At 45.6% G+C, this 12,997-nt stretch overlaps 1 protein-coding gene across 6 annotated transcripts in view; it reads right to left on the bottom strand.

The window, feature by feature from the left end:
- The window catches only part of DDX6 (DEAD-box helicase 6), a 34,456-nt gene extending 33,238 nt beyond the window's left edge, over window positions 1-1,218 (bottom strand). For 2 of the 6 annotated variants that reach the window (XM_082659999.1, XM_082660004.1), the window contains exon 1: window positions 551-620. The gene's annotated coding sequence lies outside the window, so the exon portion shown is untranslated. Of the gene's footprint in view, window positions 1-292; window positions 407-550; window positions 621-1,046 lie in introns of those variants that run through there. The other 4 variants (XM_082660001.1, XM_082660000.1, XM_082660002.1 and 1 more) reach the window with 4 other exon arrangements.
- Window positions 1,219-12,997: the final 11,779 nt, after the last annotated feature.

The raw sequence follows: 12,997 nt of genomic DNA, 5'->3' as shown, positions 1-12,997 counted from the left end.
CTATAACCTCCACGATCTCCCTAAGTCCTTGCCGCCCCCTACGATCCCACCTTCCCTCGTCTCCCACAAAGCTCCTCCGAGGAATTCTCCCGCTCCTCCTCCGGACCCCGCCGGGCACAACAGTGCTCTATCCCACTCCTCCCGGGCGCCCCCGCCCCACAGCTGCCGCCCGCCTTCCTCCCCCGGGCCCGACCAGGCCTCAGGCCTCCGCCTCAGAGCGCCCCCCACGCCGGCCGGGGGAGGGGGTAACTCCCCGCAGCCCCCACTGCACCGCCGACCTCCAACCCCTCACCTCACCCCACTCCTCGCGGCTCGGGCCCGAGTCCTACCACTGAGGCCACTCCCGCTCTGTACCCTCGGTCCTTTATTGTTGACTCGAAGCTCCCAAAATGGCGGCGGCTCCTTCCTCCTCGGAAACCTCCGCCCGCCCCCACCCGGCCCCTCACTTCGGCCGCCCCCCGCCCCGCCCCGCCCCCCGTCCCGCTCCACTCCGGGGGCCTGGGGGCCAGCCTGCCGGCGCTCCCCCGCTCCCCGAGCCGCGCAGCCCTACCTCCGCCGCTGCCCGCTCTCAAGGCGCCGCCGAAGCCGCCGCCCGGGCCGAGCTAACTCGGCTCCCCGCCCCCTCCCTCGGCCGCAGCACCCCCGCCCCTTAGCTCTCCGCATGGCTGCCGCCGCGACTCCTCCTCCGCGCAAGATGGCGAGGGCCCAGCTGCAGCCGCTGAGCCCGCCGCGGCGCCTCTGCCTCTCCTGCTTCGTGGCAGGAGAAATCCGGGCCGAGGAACCTCCCTGGGGCGAAAATGGAGGGTAGTGCTTTCCCACCGACTGGGGGCCCGCGGGGGCCCAAGTTGAGGGAAGTTGAAGGGAAAATACGGGTTCCTTTCTGAAGAGAAAGGAGGGCTGCTTTTTCCACAGCTGAGGAGAAATGATCGGGGAATGGTGGCTAGGAAGAGTACCCCCAGAATGGATGTCGGGGGCTTGGGACCCGAGGAGGATCTGCTTATTCCTGACCAAGGACCGGGTAGCGACTCGGGGACGGGAGAGCTGACCTGACATCTCCCGCGGGCCGGGGAAGCTGCTGCAGGACCAAGGGGGTCGCGTCCGTTCGAGCCCCGCGCCTCCGTGCAGGAACGCGCGGAACCACTGGTCCGGAGGCGCCGGCACGCGCCCGGGTGTGGGAACCGGAAGGGGGGCCGGCCGGGACCGGTGCGGCGAGGAGAACCGGGGAGGACGCGGGGCGGACAGGGGGCGCTGTGCGCGGGCGGGCAGGGGCGGGGGTGGAGGACGCTGTAGGAGGATTGCGCGGGGGTGGGGTGCTGGGTGGCGGGGGGTGCGACCCGGGCCGGAACCCGGAAAGCGAGCTTCGGGAAGGGAAGTGGGAGACTGGGGCAGCGATCCTCCTCTCTCGGCCCCAAAGGGCAGTCCTCAAAGAGAGGGAACCAAGGAGGCCGAGCCCCTCCCCACCCCGAGGGAAGGAAACGCTGCTAAGGAGTCAGTTATAATGGTAATAGGAGTTGTGTACGGAAATGGGCAATCAGAGGACCGAGGGTGATTCTTTCTCCAGCCTGACCCTCATCAGAAAGACACTTATGTATTTGTTCCCATAAATACTTTCCATATCCTAATGTCTCCGTTTATCCTTAACAGAAATAACAGGAATGCAATCTTGTTCCAGGTAAAACAAAAATCGGAAGCTTTAAAGTTATCCAGGTCAAGGGAAAATAAAAACCTGGGTCTCATCCAGTTGACAGAAAATATACAGGGCAATGACGGGACCATATGTTGACAACAGAACTCCGACCCACAACCTCTGCTGCAACCAACACGGGAAGCCAAACCACAGCCTCTGCAGTGATCAGCTTAGAACGAGCAGGAGTCGGTCATTGACTGCCAGCTTCCCAAATTTTTGCCCCTGTTACCAACTCGGGACCAATCAGAGAAAGCCAAATATGTTTTTCCCCCCCCTCCAACCAATCACGTTAGACGCCCGGCTTCTAGTTAGCCCGCCTCCAGCTTCCCCGAGTTAACCTCCAATCAGAGCATACCCTGAAGCCTACTCCACCCACCCCCTTTTTTTTTCTTTTTTTTTTTTTTTCACTGCCGGCCTGTAAGTCCCAAGCTGGGTGAAGGTGGCTGCCTCCCTTGCTGTAGCAAGCTTTGAATAAATAGCCTGTACTCACTTGGTGGTCTTTGTTTATTTACACACAGCCAATGGAAAGGTGGTAGAGAAGTGTGAAAAGGCTGTTCTTAAGATTTAAAAAAAGGTTCCTTTAACAGTTTTTGAATTAAATTTGTAGCATGGGGTCTCCCACCCAGCTTTTTAAAAACCCACTCATCTAAGGGAATAACCGGCATCTTGTGCCCATCCTGGTGAGAGAATGGCTAAGTGGTTCTTTAATAAAATGTTGAGGTATGAGGCCCCACTGCCTTTCCATGTAGCAGGAATGTGGAGGGGAGAAGGGCAAGGAGTGAGAGGGAGAGGAACCTAAGGATTTAAAATAGGCCACCGCCTGCCTCGGTCTCTTTCCCTAGACCACTAAAAAAATGAGACCAGCCGAAGGAGAAAGGTTTGTGTTCAGAAATAAACCTTCAAAGGGGGCCTGGTTGAAGTCATGACAAAATCCAAAAGTGAGGAGGCCACCAAAAGTAGAATATGGTATAGCTGCCTATTCTCACCTAGGAATCCTGCCAGGGCTAACACCTTTAAAGATTCTGCATAATGTTTTTATAAGATAGTCAGATATCCTTCCAACTGAGTTATTTATGTCAGCCCTTATCAGTTTTCTGGTGAGAAGTATGGATGGTATAGAATTAAACTATGAAAACTTGGATCTTGGTTCAATTTTAGTGATTGATGGATCCAGTATTCAACTATGTCAATACCTTTTTTTCTCCCTAGTTCAAACAGATTAACAAGAACGATAGAAAATATGACACTTTAGAAATACAGATGAATTATTTGATAATACACACAGTATCCTTATATTTATAAAATGTAAATTTAAAAATATTACATAAATCCAGCCCTTTGACCTTATTGAATATAATAGTTTGGGTGATTCGTGGTAAATATGGTTTTTGGAGAGCACGCTATCCCCAGTGAGGTCACCTAATAACTGTAGTAAAGTGTTTCCCAAAACATCTTGGTCATTTTCATTTTGTTTTTACTCACTCTCACTTTTTTTGAACTATGAAGCTGTTAGCTAAAGTGTTAGGCCTGGATTGTTGCCTGGCTCCTAGAGATTCTGTCTGTAGGAAAGATATCTTAAAAAAGAAAAAGAGTCACAAATAGAGTTGAGGTTTTCAGTATCTGTTTAAAACACAACAGGATTCGTGTGTGTGTAAGAATGAGATGTGACTAAAAAATACTACTTGGAATTCGATCACAATAAGGGTCCTCCCAGCGAATGTTGTTTGCCAGCCTCACATCCTAGCCCCGGTTATTTAGCTAAAAATAACTAGAAGGAAAAAAAAAAAATCACAGGTTAATTTACATTTGATTTCAACTTCAGTTTATAATATTTAAAATCTAGAATTCTGAGTAATTTGAACCTGGAATATATACATCTGTGATGCTATCTTAAAAACCCAAATATTTTCAACAGCCTAAAATGGATTTCACACTTTTGACGTTCTACACGTTTTTTTAAAGGAAACATAATAGCTTTTTTTTTTAAAACTCAAACTACAAGCAAATGTGTTCATTACCTAGAAGAAAAAAAGTTCGCCACACCACATCCTCAAGAAAATGATTATGTCACACCTGGCTAAGCTTTCTAGTACAGCATTTCCCCTCCTTCACAATTGGCGCATAATGTTCTGATTTTCCAAAAGAAGGTTCAACAGATAAAGTTCTCTTCCAAATACGCCTGAGCAACATCTGGTAATTACTAACCAAGACTAAAGGCTAATGAGCCCAAGGAGCCAAGTACCATTTTCTTTGGATTTCAGAGCAGGTAAAAGTTGCCTCTTCAGTTTATATACCTGAAGAACATGAAGCAGCGTCAGCCTACTGAGGGCTTAGTAAGACATCCTCAGAGAGGTGCAGGTACTACACTGAAGTTAATGCCGACTAAGCCCATGTCTTTAATCGCTGAGAGACCACACCGGCCACATTTTGTTGGAATAAATGTTCCACTTCCAGAGTAAACTCAAGTTGAAAAGTAGGAAAGCAATATTACAAATAAGGAGGGAAGTGAGTGGGTTATACACATTTTCCCCAAACTACCAGGTTTGGTTCGCAGAATTTATCTTCCCTTTGACAGATAACATCTCCCCCTTCCCAGGGTACCACAACCAGCTAGCTAAGCTCACTAGGTGTCTTTTGGCCTCATCAGGTCCCAGCATTATTTGTGCTCTGGTCATCATTCAGAGAATTCTAGCTATTCATTTTGCCTCTTCAGTTTTCCTTACTGTGCACCAGCAATTTTAATTTTCATTAATTTGAAAACAACATGGGCTGGGAAGACACTGAAATCCGGAAACTAGTTCTTTAGGTATAAATTTAATTTGGTGTACTCAAATCAGGAAAGAACTGACACCGTCCCCATTGAAGATGGCTTGGTGCTCTTGGGTACTTTCTGAGTTAGGTCAGGGACAGTTGCTAATGAGTGATGTTGATGGGGGTCCCTGACAATCCTGTGGAATTGTCATGGTGTTGGTATGTGTACGGTGCCTCCTTTGTACCCAACACCTTGTAATAACGTTATATTTCTGAATAACCTTATCTGCAGGGGTAGCAACAATCATGACAAAGTGCCCAGCCCTGCTTTCCAGCCAGTAGTCAATCTGCAGAGCCTTCTATTGATCCTTGAACATAGAACTGTGATCTTAGGTACGATCCCTGGAAAGACAGCTTAGAGCTGAGGAGTGGGCAGTCTGCAGTCCTGAGTGCCATGGGTGGGTTAAGTCACATCTGTGGCTACCAGGACAAGACAGGGAACAAAGGAAGAAAAAAGTATTTCAGTGCAGAGGTCTCCTCAGTGACCTTCCTAGATCTTTATCTGCTTGATAAATTTTAAGGTTACTCTTTATCACATCAACCACCTCCTAAATAACCCCTTAGTATCTCCCAGTTCCTTTTTACCACATGGAGTCTACATTCCATTGACAGATTGGGCCTGTCAGTGTGCCTATCCAATCTGATTTCCCACTCTCCCTCCAATGCCCAGGACCCATTCCCTCACCTTCCATCGTTTCCCTCAGAAACCCTCTCATCTCCTTTCCTTGAGGCCCATCTCAAGCCCATTCAAACCCAGCAGATTCCTACAGGCTCTTATCTTCCCTCCTTCCCACTCCCTTGTTCCTGCCCAACCAGAGCTCAGGTTCTAGAGTCAGTCAGATCTGGGTTCAAATCCCAGTTCTGCCACTTGTTAACTCCATAAACTTGGGAACCTTTCTTAACTTCTGAGCTTCGGTTTCCCCATTTATAAAATGAGGATAATAAATGAGGACCTAGAGCTCTGTGAGAGTAAATGAGAATTTGTATAAATCACTTTTTTGTGTGTGTGTGTGGTACACGGGCCTCCCACTGTTGTGGCCTCTCCCGTTGCGGAGCACAGGCTCCGGACACGCAGGCTCAGCAGCCATGGCTCATGGGCCCAGCCGCTCCGCGGCATGTGGGATCTTCCCAGACCGGGGCACGAACCCATGTCCCCTGCATCGGCAGGTGGACTCTCAACCACTGCGCCACCAGGGAAGCCCAATCACTTTATTTTTGCAGTTGGTAGATAGCACTCAAAAAAAAGTATGTGGTGTTGCTATTATTATTTTATCGACTTGCATCTGAACCTCTGCTTTTCCTGTCAGATTAGACAATCTGTGGTTGGCCAATTCTTTTCCCCCAACCTCTATCTCCTCTTACTTCTTCAGCCTAGTGCTTTACCAACCTCAGTAAACAAGAGCCATGCTCTAATTTCACAGCTTCTGCTCCAGAAAAGTTGGTGCTGGAGAGAGCCCTGTAACCAGGCTGATTGGCTCAACAACAAATTCCTGCTCCCATACCTCAGCTGAGCCCTTTCTGAGGCCCTCGAACCTCTTTCTGGTGGTTCTCAATCAGGGCTGTTCATTAACAGCAACACAGGCACTTTTGAAAACACCAGTGCCTGGGCCCCATCCCAGAGGAGTTAAATCAGAATCTTTGGGGCTGGGGCTCCAGCATCATTTTTTGTTTTAAGGCTCCCAGGAAGAGCCTAATATTCAACCAAGGGTGAGAACAGCTGTTGGACAAATTGTTTCCCACGGAAGCATTCCAAATATTTTCTTCTATCCATAAGCCCACCTTCAAATCAAAGATGTTCCATAGAAGCTTCACTGACTTTCCACCTCCCTCGACAGACTTCTGTTGATCCTGTCTTGGAGGATGAAGTATCACACCTCCTATCTAAGACTATATTCACCTTTACATCTATCCCTTTTTAAATAAAACATTCTATCGGTAACCCCCTTTCCCTTACATTTTTTTTTTTTGTTTTGCTTTGTTTTGTTTTTTCAGTATGCGGGCCTCTCACTGTTGTGGCCTCTCCCGTTGCTCCGGACGCGCAGGCTCAGCGGCCATGGCTCACGGGCTCAGCCACTCCGCAGCATGTAGGACCTTCCCGGACCGGGGCGCGAACCCGTGTCCCCTGCATCGCCAGGCGGACTCTCAACCACTGCGCCACCAGGGAAGCCCTCCCTTACATTTTTGATATCTCCCTCTCTACTGGTTCTTCCCCTTAACCTGAAACTGGATTCCTGCCCAGGTTTTTCTCGATTCTAAACAACAAACAGAAACAATCTTCCCTCACTCCCATTACCTGCTGAGTGAGAGGTGGGGAGGAGCTAGCATTTACTGAGGGCCTCCTAGGGATTGGCACTATGCTAGGTGACATCCTAGCATAAATCCTACGCATTCTTGCTCTGGGGTATCACTTCCATCTCTATTTCTCCAATATTACTACCACTGTCCCAATCCAGGAGTTTTTTCTCTTGCTTGGACTATTTCAGTAGCTGCCTGGATTTCCTGCTTCAACCTCTTCCCCTCTCTAACCCACCCTATACACTAGCGCCACAGTAATTTTTGCAGTCATATCACTGTTCTGTTCAAGACTCTTTAATGATTCTCTATTACCTACAGAATAAAACTGAAGTCCCCTCAACTCTCTTCACACTAAGTAGGAGACCCCTAAACCTCCTCACCCCAAACCCCATGAGTGGGAGGTTGGGGCTGCTGACCTTCAGATCACTGCTGAGATAAGACCATTTTGGTGATTTTTTTTTTCTTTTTGTCTTTCAATTTCTTGATTCTTCTCATCGTTCAAGTTTCAGCTTAAATGTTACTGCCTCTGAAATGTCTTCCCACTAAACATGCTTCTTTTTTTTTTCTTTTTTGGCCGTGCCATGCGGCTTGTGGAATCTTAGTTCCCCAAGCAGGGACTGAACCTGGCCCTCAGCAGTGAAAGCGTGGAGTCCTAACCACTTGACCACCAGGGAATTCCCCTGGCCATCCCTTTTAAAGTAGTCCCCTTCCCCCGTCTCTTTACCCCCTTAAGCTACCTGAAATTATGTTGGTTACATGCTTATTGCCTGTGCCCTCCCAAGCAGCAAGCCCAAATTATCCATTTCTAGCACTGGGTTTCGCTGATTCAGCCCCCTGGCTCCTTTGTGCTTGGCCACCACTTCGAGCTCTCTCCTTGCCGAGGTGATAACAGCCTGGATTGTCCAGAGCAGTCTGGGTTTAATGCCTGGGTTGTTCCACAGTAATTATTAATAGTGCTCCTGTTTATTCTCAAAAGCATCCCAATTTGGACAATAAATTATACAGTCACTGTTGTGTAAAGCCCTGTATCATAGCCATTTGTACACATGTCTTATTTCTAAGCTCAATGTGGAGAGGAACAAAGTAATGTTCCTATTTCTTTCATCAATAACACCTAGTATTTTGTATAAATATAGTAAAAGCCCAGGAAGTGTTTGTTGAATAAGCCTGGATGATATATTAGAATGAGATCATGTATGTGAAGAGTCTAGCACAATATCTAACACACTGTAAGTGTGTTAGGCTAAAGAAAAGGCCAATAAATGTTACTTTGCTTTGCCCCCAGTTGACTCCAAATGTCATGTCTCCCAAGCTCTTTGATTATAGACTGTGCCACACCATTTAGTACCCTGGTACATACTAGCTAGTTTGCTTTTATTGAGTTTTTTGTGATCTTATTTCTTCTACTAGACTGGAAGCTCTTTGAAGGTAAGTATCATGTCTTATAATTCTCCATTCCACATAACAAAACTAGTTCATATTTATAAATTGGTTGATAACTGAGATGCTCAGTACTTATTGGCTGGTAATTTGTAGGAAAGAGTGAAGTGATGACAATGGTAGGAAATATCAGGTTAGGTGCCCACAGTCAGTGGCACCAGGGTCAAAGATCACCTTCCCTATTTGTAGATGCATGCCTCTGTGTTCTTCCAGCCAGCAAAAGGAGGAGCTTCGGATATCTCCATCCTAACAATTTCAGTAAGGTTTTCAGGGTACAGGTTCAAAAGATCAAATAATGGTTATGTAAAAGCATAGTGTGTTTTGGAAGTAGGGGAAGAGTGAAAACTAGGCATAGTGTTGAGATCTAACTTTGGAATAAAAAGACCTTGAATTCCTAAGCTATTTAACCTCCCTAAACCTGTTTTCTTATCTGTAAAATCAGGATGATACCTCTGCCTCTGGGGTGATTATGAGAAGAGTTTATGAGAAATACATGTAAAATGCTTAGCATAGGGCCTAACTCATTGCAAGCCTCAATAAACAATAGCTATTTTTATAGCGAGTGATCTAGGCAGCTAAAGGTTTCGATGCTAAAGGTTGGGTAGCTAAAAATATAACTGCTATCAAATTTTTAGTTAAATCGTGTTTCTAGTGTGAATGACAAGCTGTAATTCTTTACTTGTTCATTCATTCAACCATTTATTCTTTTGTTCATTTATTCACCATTCATTCATTTATTCTATACCAGATACACAATAAATGCTTATTAAATGCTGCTGAATAAGGGTGAGGGGAAGAAAGAAATAGGCGGAGAGATTAAGAGGTACGAACTTCCAGTTGCAAAATAAATGAGCCATAGGTGTGAAATGTACAGTGTGGGGTATATAGTCGATAACGATGTTCTTTGTATGGTGACATATTGTAACTAGACTTACTGTGATCATTTTGAAATGTATAGAAATACCAAATAACTATGCTGTGTAACAGGAACTAACATAGTGTTGTAGATCAATTATACTTCAAAAACAACCAACCAACCAAACCCATAGAAAAAGAGATCAGATTTCTGGTTACCAGAGGGGCAGGTTGAGGGAGGAGGAATTGGATGAAGACAGTCAAAAGGTACAAACTCCCACTCATAAGATAAATAAGTACTAGGGATGTTGTGTACAACATGATCAATATAATGAACACAGCTGTATGGTAGATATGAAAGCTGTTAAGAGAGTAAATCCTAAGAGTTCTCATCACAAGGAAAACTTCTTTCTATTTCTTTAGTTTTGTATCTATATGAGATGATGGATGTTCACTAAACTTATTGTGATAATCATTTCATGATATATGGAAATCAAATCATTATTCTATATACCTTAAACTTATACAGTGCTGTATGTCAGGTACGAATAAAACTGGAAGGAAAAATAAAGCGTACAATTAAAAATGTTGAATGAATAATAGAGTAATAAGTAATGTGTGGGGATGCAGACATTTTTGGAGATATGCTCTCAATGATATCTCTGGATGAGTATAAAATGCCCTGTGACTAAGGTCAGGACATTATGCTGGTTGCTGAAGGTGCAAATCCAGGTACTTCACCTACAGAGAACACAACCAAGAATATATAATATTCCTTCAAGTCTTCTAACCTATTACTGACTCACAGCAGATGACTGCCTCCTGCTTCGTGGAAAAAATCAAGGTCACAGAGCTCAGTCTTTTTCAGTTTCCCTTCTCCACCTCTAGACTCATCTTCCAGAGAACCTGTCCTTACCTCCTTCCCTGACATCCCTTAGTTAATGTCAGTACCCCAGGCAGAGTGAAGCACTCCCACCTCAGTGCCACCATTGTGCAAACTTCTATGACTGTGCAGATCCCTTGCTATCAGAGTTAATTTGGTTGTAGGTTTTTTCACAATGACTGGATCTATCTATGCCTTATTCTTTGTATGTCCAACACCTAACATAAGGCCTAGCATTTGGTAGGTGCTCGGTAAGTGTTTATTGGAAGGGCTCTTGGACTTCCCTGGTGGCGCAGTGGTTGAGAGTCCGCCTGCCGATGCAGGGGACACGGGTTCATGCCCCGGTCCGGGAGGATCCCGCATGCTGCGGAGCGGCTGGGCTCGTGAGCCATGGCCGCTGAGCCTGCGCGTCCAGAGCCTGTGCTCCGCAACGGGAGAGGCCACAACAGTGAGAGGCCCGTACCACAAAAAAATACAAAAAAAGAAAAGAATCTGCCTGCCAATGCAGGCGACACAGGTTCGAGCCCTGGCCTGGAAAGATCCCACATGCTGCAGAGCAGCTAAGCCCATGCACCACAACTACTGAGCCTGTGCTCTAGAGCCTGTGAGCCACAACTACTGAGCCCATGTGTGCCACAACTACTGAAGCCTGCGCTCCACAACAAGAGAAGCCACTGCAATGAGAAGCCCACGCACCACAACGAAGAGTAGCCCCTGCTTGCCGCAACTAGAGAAAGCCTGCGCGCAGCAACAAAGACCCAACGCAGCCAAAAATAAATAAATAAATAAATAAATAAATAAATAGTCACACAGTATGGCTCATAATGGACAGGGCAAATGTAAAACATTTCGATGATCACAGAAAGTTTTACTGAAAAAAAAAAAATCCTTCCAAAAGAATTACATAGTATCTCAATTTCTACTTCCTCAGCCTAGATCTTTCCCTCATCTCTTATATCCAATCCATCACCAACCTCTAAAATATTTCCTGAATCTGTCCACTCCTTTACCCCATTGCCTCCAATCTCAACCAGATAGAATTGTCTTTCACTGGCCTGTTTACTGCTGTTGTGTCCTAACTTGGACTCCCTACTTACTCCTTGTCTTACCCCAATCTATTTTCCACACAGCCTTAGTGATATTTTTTCATGTAAATGAGAGCATCAGTACCCTGCATTGTTAATAGCTTCCCAATATGCTGAGAATATGCTCCCAATTCCCTGCCCTGGTCTGCAAGGACCTACATGATCCGAGTCCTACCCACCCTACCCCTCCTACTTCAGTTCCTGCCACTCTCCTAGCTGCTCATTCTACTTGAGCCACAGTGGCCCTTGGAAGTTCTTAGATCAGCTAAACTCTTTCCCACCTCAAGACCTACTGTTTCCTCTAACTGAAGCACTCCTCTCCTCTCCTTACACAGATGGCTTCTTGTTATTCTTCAAGTAAATATCATTCCTCAAAGACCCTCCCGCACACACATACACCGTGTCCCTTATCACAGGATCTTGCTTATTTTCTTCATACTTCTTATCATAGCTCTAATTATTTTATTTCTTCATGATGATATGTTTCTTGTTTGTCTTCCCTGTTAGAATATAGGAGAGCAGGGACAATGTATATTGTCTTCCCCCTTGTATCCCAAGTGCCTAGTACAATCCCTAGAGCAAAGAATATACCAAACAAACATTTACAAGTGAATACTGTACACGACTGAGTGCCCTCACTATTTTTGAGTACAAACTGTCTAGCTCTTCTGATTCCTTCCTTTTAACTTGCAAATGGGTATGACTCCCCAGACAAAAGACAGACTAAAGACTAAAGACTTACCCTAGACTTTCTCTTCCCCTTGCAGCTGCAGCCCTGTTTCTTCTTCCCTTACTTTACCAAAGAGTAGATTGTCTGTCTAGACCTCATCCACTCCCACTCTGTGAAACAGCCCTCACTAGTACCATGAATGACCTCTTTGTTTTGAAATCCACAGACATATGCTCCAGTTCTCAGTCTACTTGACCTTTCCACAGCCACACTTCCTCAATTTGGTTCTGCAGAACACTAGTCCCTAGAGTTGCTCTGGTAAAAAAGTGAGTTCATGTTTCTCCTATTAGACGCTGCTGTAGTACCTTGTGCGTCAACTCTGTAGCATGTAGCTCAATTGCAGTTAATTTGTTTAATTAGTTAATATCTGACTTTTCTGAGACATGCACGTTCTTCAGGGCAGGAACCCTTATCTGTTTTGTTACTGAATAGCCCCATAATTCCAGCACGTAAAAGATGTTTAATATTTGTCGAACTGAAAGAATGAATGAATACATTTCCCTCTGGGAAATTCACAGTGTGAATATGTAAATGTAAAATCCTGCAACAGAAAAAAACTGTTCAAATTTGTTTAGCACAGGATTTTCCAAACTCGATCACCAGTTGCTCTCTTTGTTCTCTCACGTTCCCAGTAGTAGAATACTGTCAAACATCCCAGGGGAGTTCATAAAACACACACATGGGAACACGTTACTCTCCAGTGTTAGATATTGTTGAGTACCCACTATTTCTCCATATCTTCCTTCCTTGGCTCCTAGGATTCCACTTTTCCTGGTTCTCTTTCTTCCTTTGAAGATGATCTCACCCATCATGAGGTCACCAGGCATTTAGTGTGTTAATAACCACCAAATGCAAAACCCCCAGGCTTGTGTCCCCATCTAGTGACTAGGTACATCTATTCTGGCTGCCTCACTAGCCTTTCATTCTGACTGTGTCCCAACCCCCCAACATCCCTGCCCTTCTTGTATTGTGTATCTTGGTTAATGGTATCACCAGCCATCTAAGCCAGAAACCTAGAAGTCTTAACCTTCATTCCTTACCCCTCTGAATTAAATTGATCAAATTTATTTCAGAAATACTGTTTACAGCTTAGCTCCTTTGTCTACACCCACTGCCATTATCTTGATGTACATATTTATTATCCATTGCCTACATTATTGCAACAGTCTTCAAGTCTGCTTTTAGAACTGGCTTCTTGAAACAATTGTTTT

The sequence above is a fragment of the Grampus griseus genome (genome assembly GCF_964374135.1).
Source record: "Grampus griseus genome assembly, chromosome: 8".
Taxonomy (NCBI): Eukaryota; Metazoa; Chordata; class Mammalia; order Artiodactyla; family Delphinidae; genus Grampus; species Grampus griseus.
The sequence above is the reverse complement of the archived record's forward strand: the minus strand, read 5'-3'. Positions and strand labels throughout refer to the sequence as shown.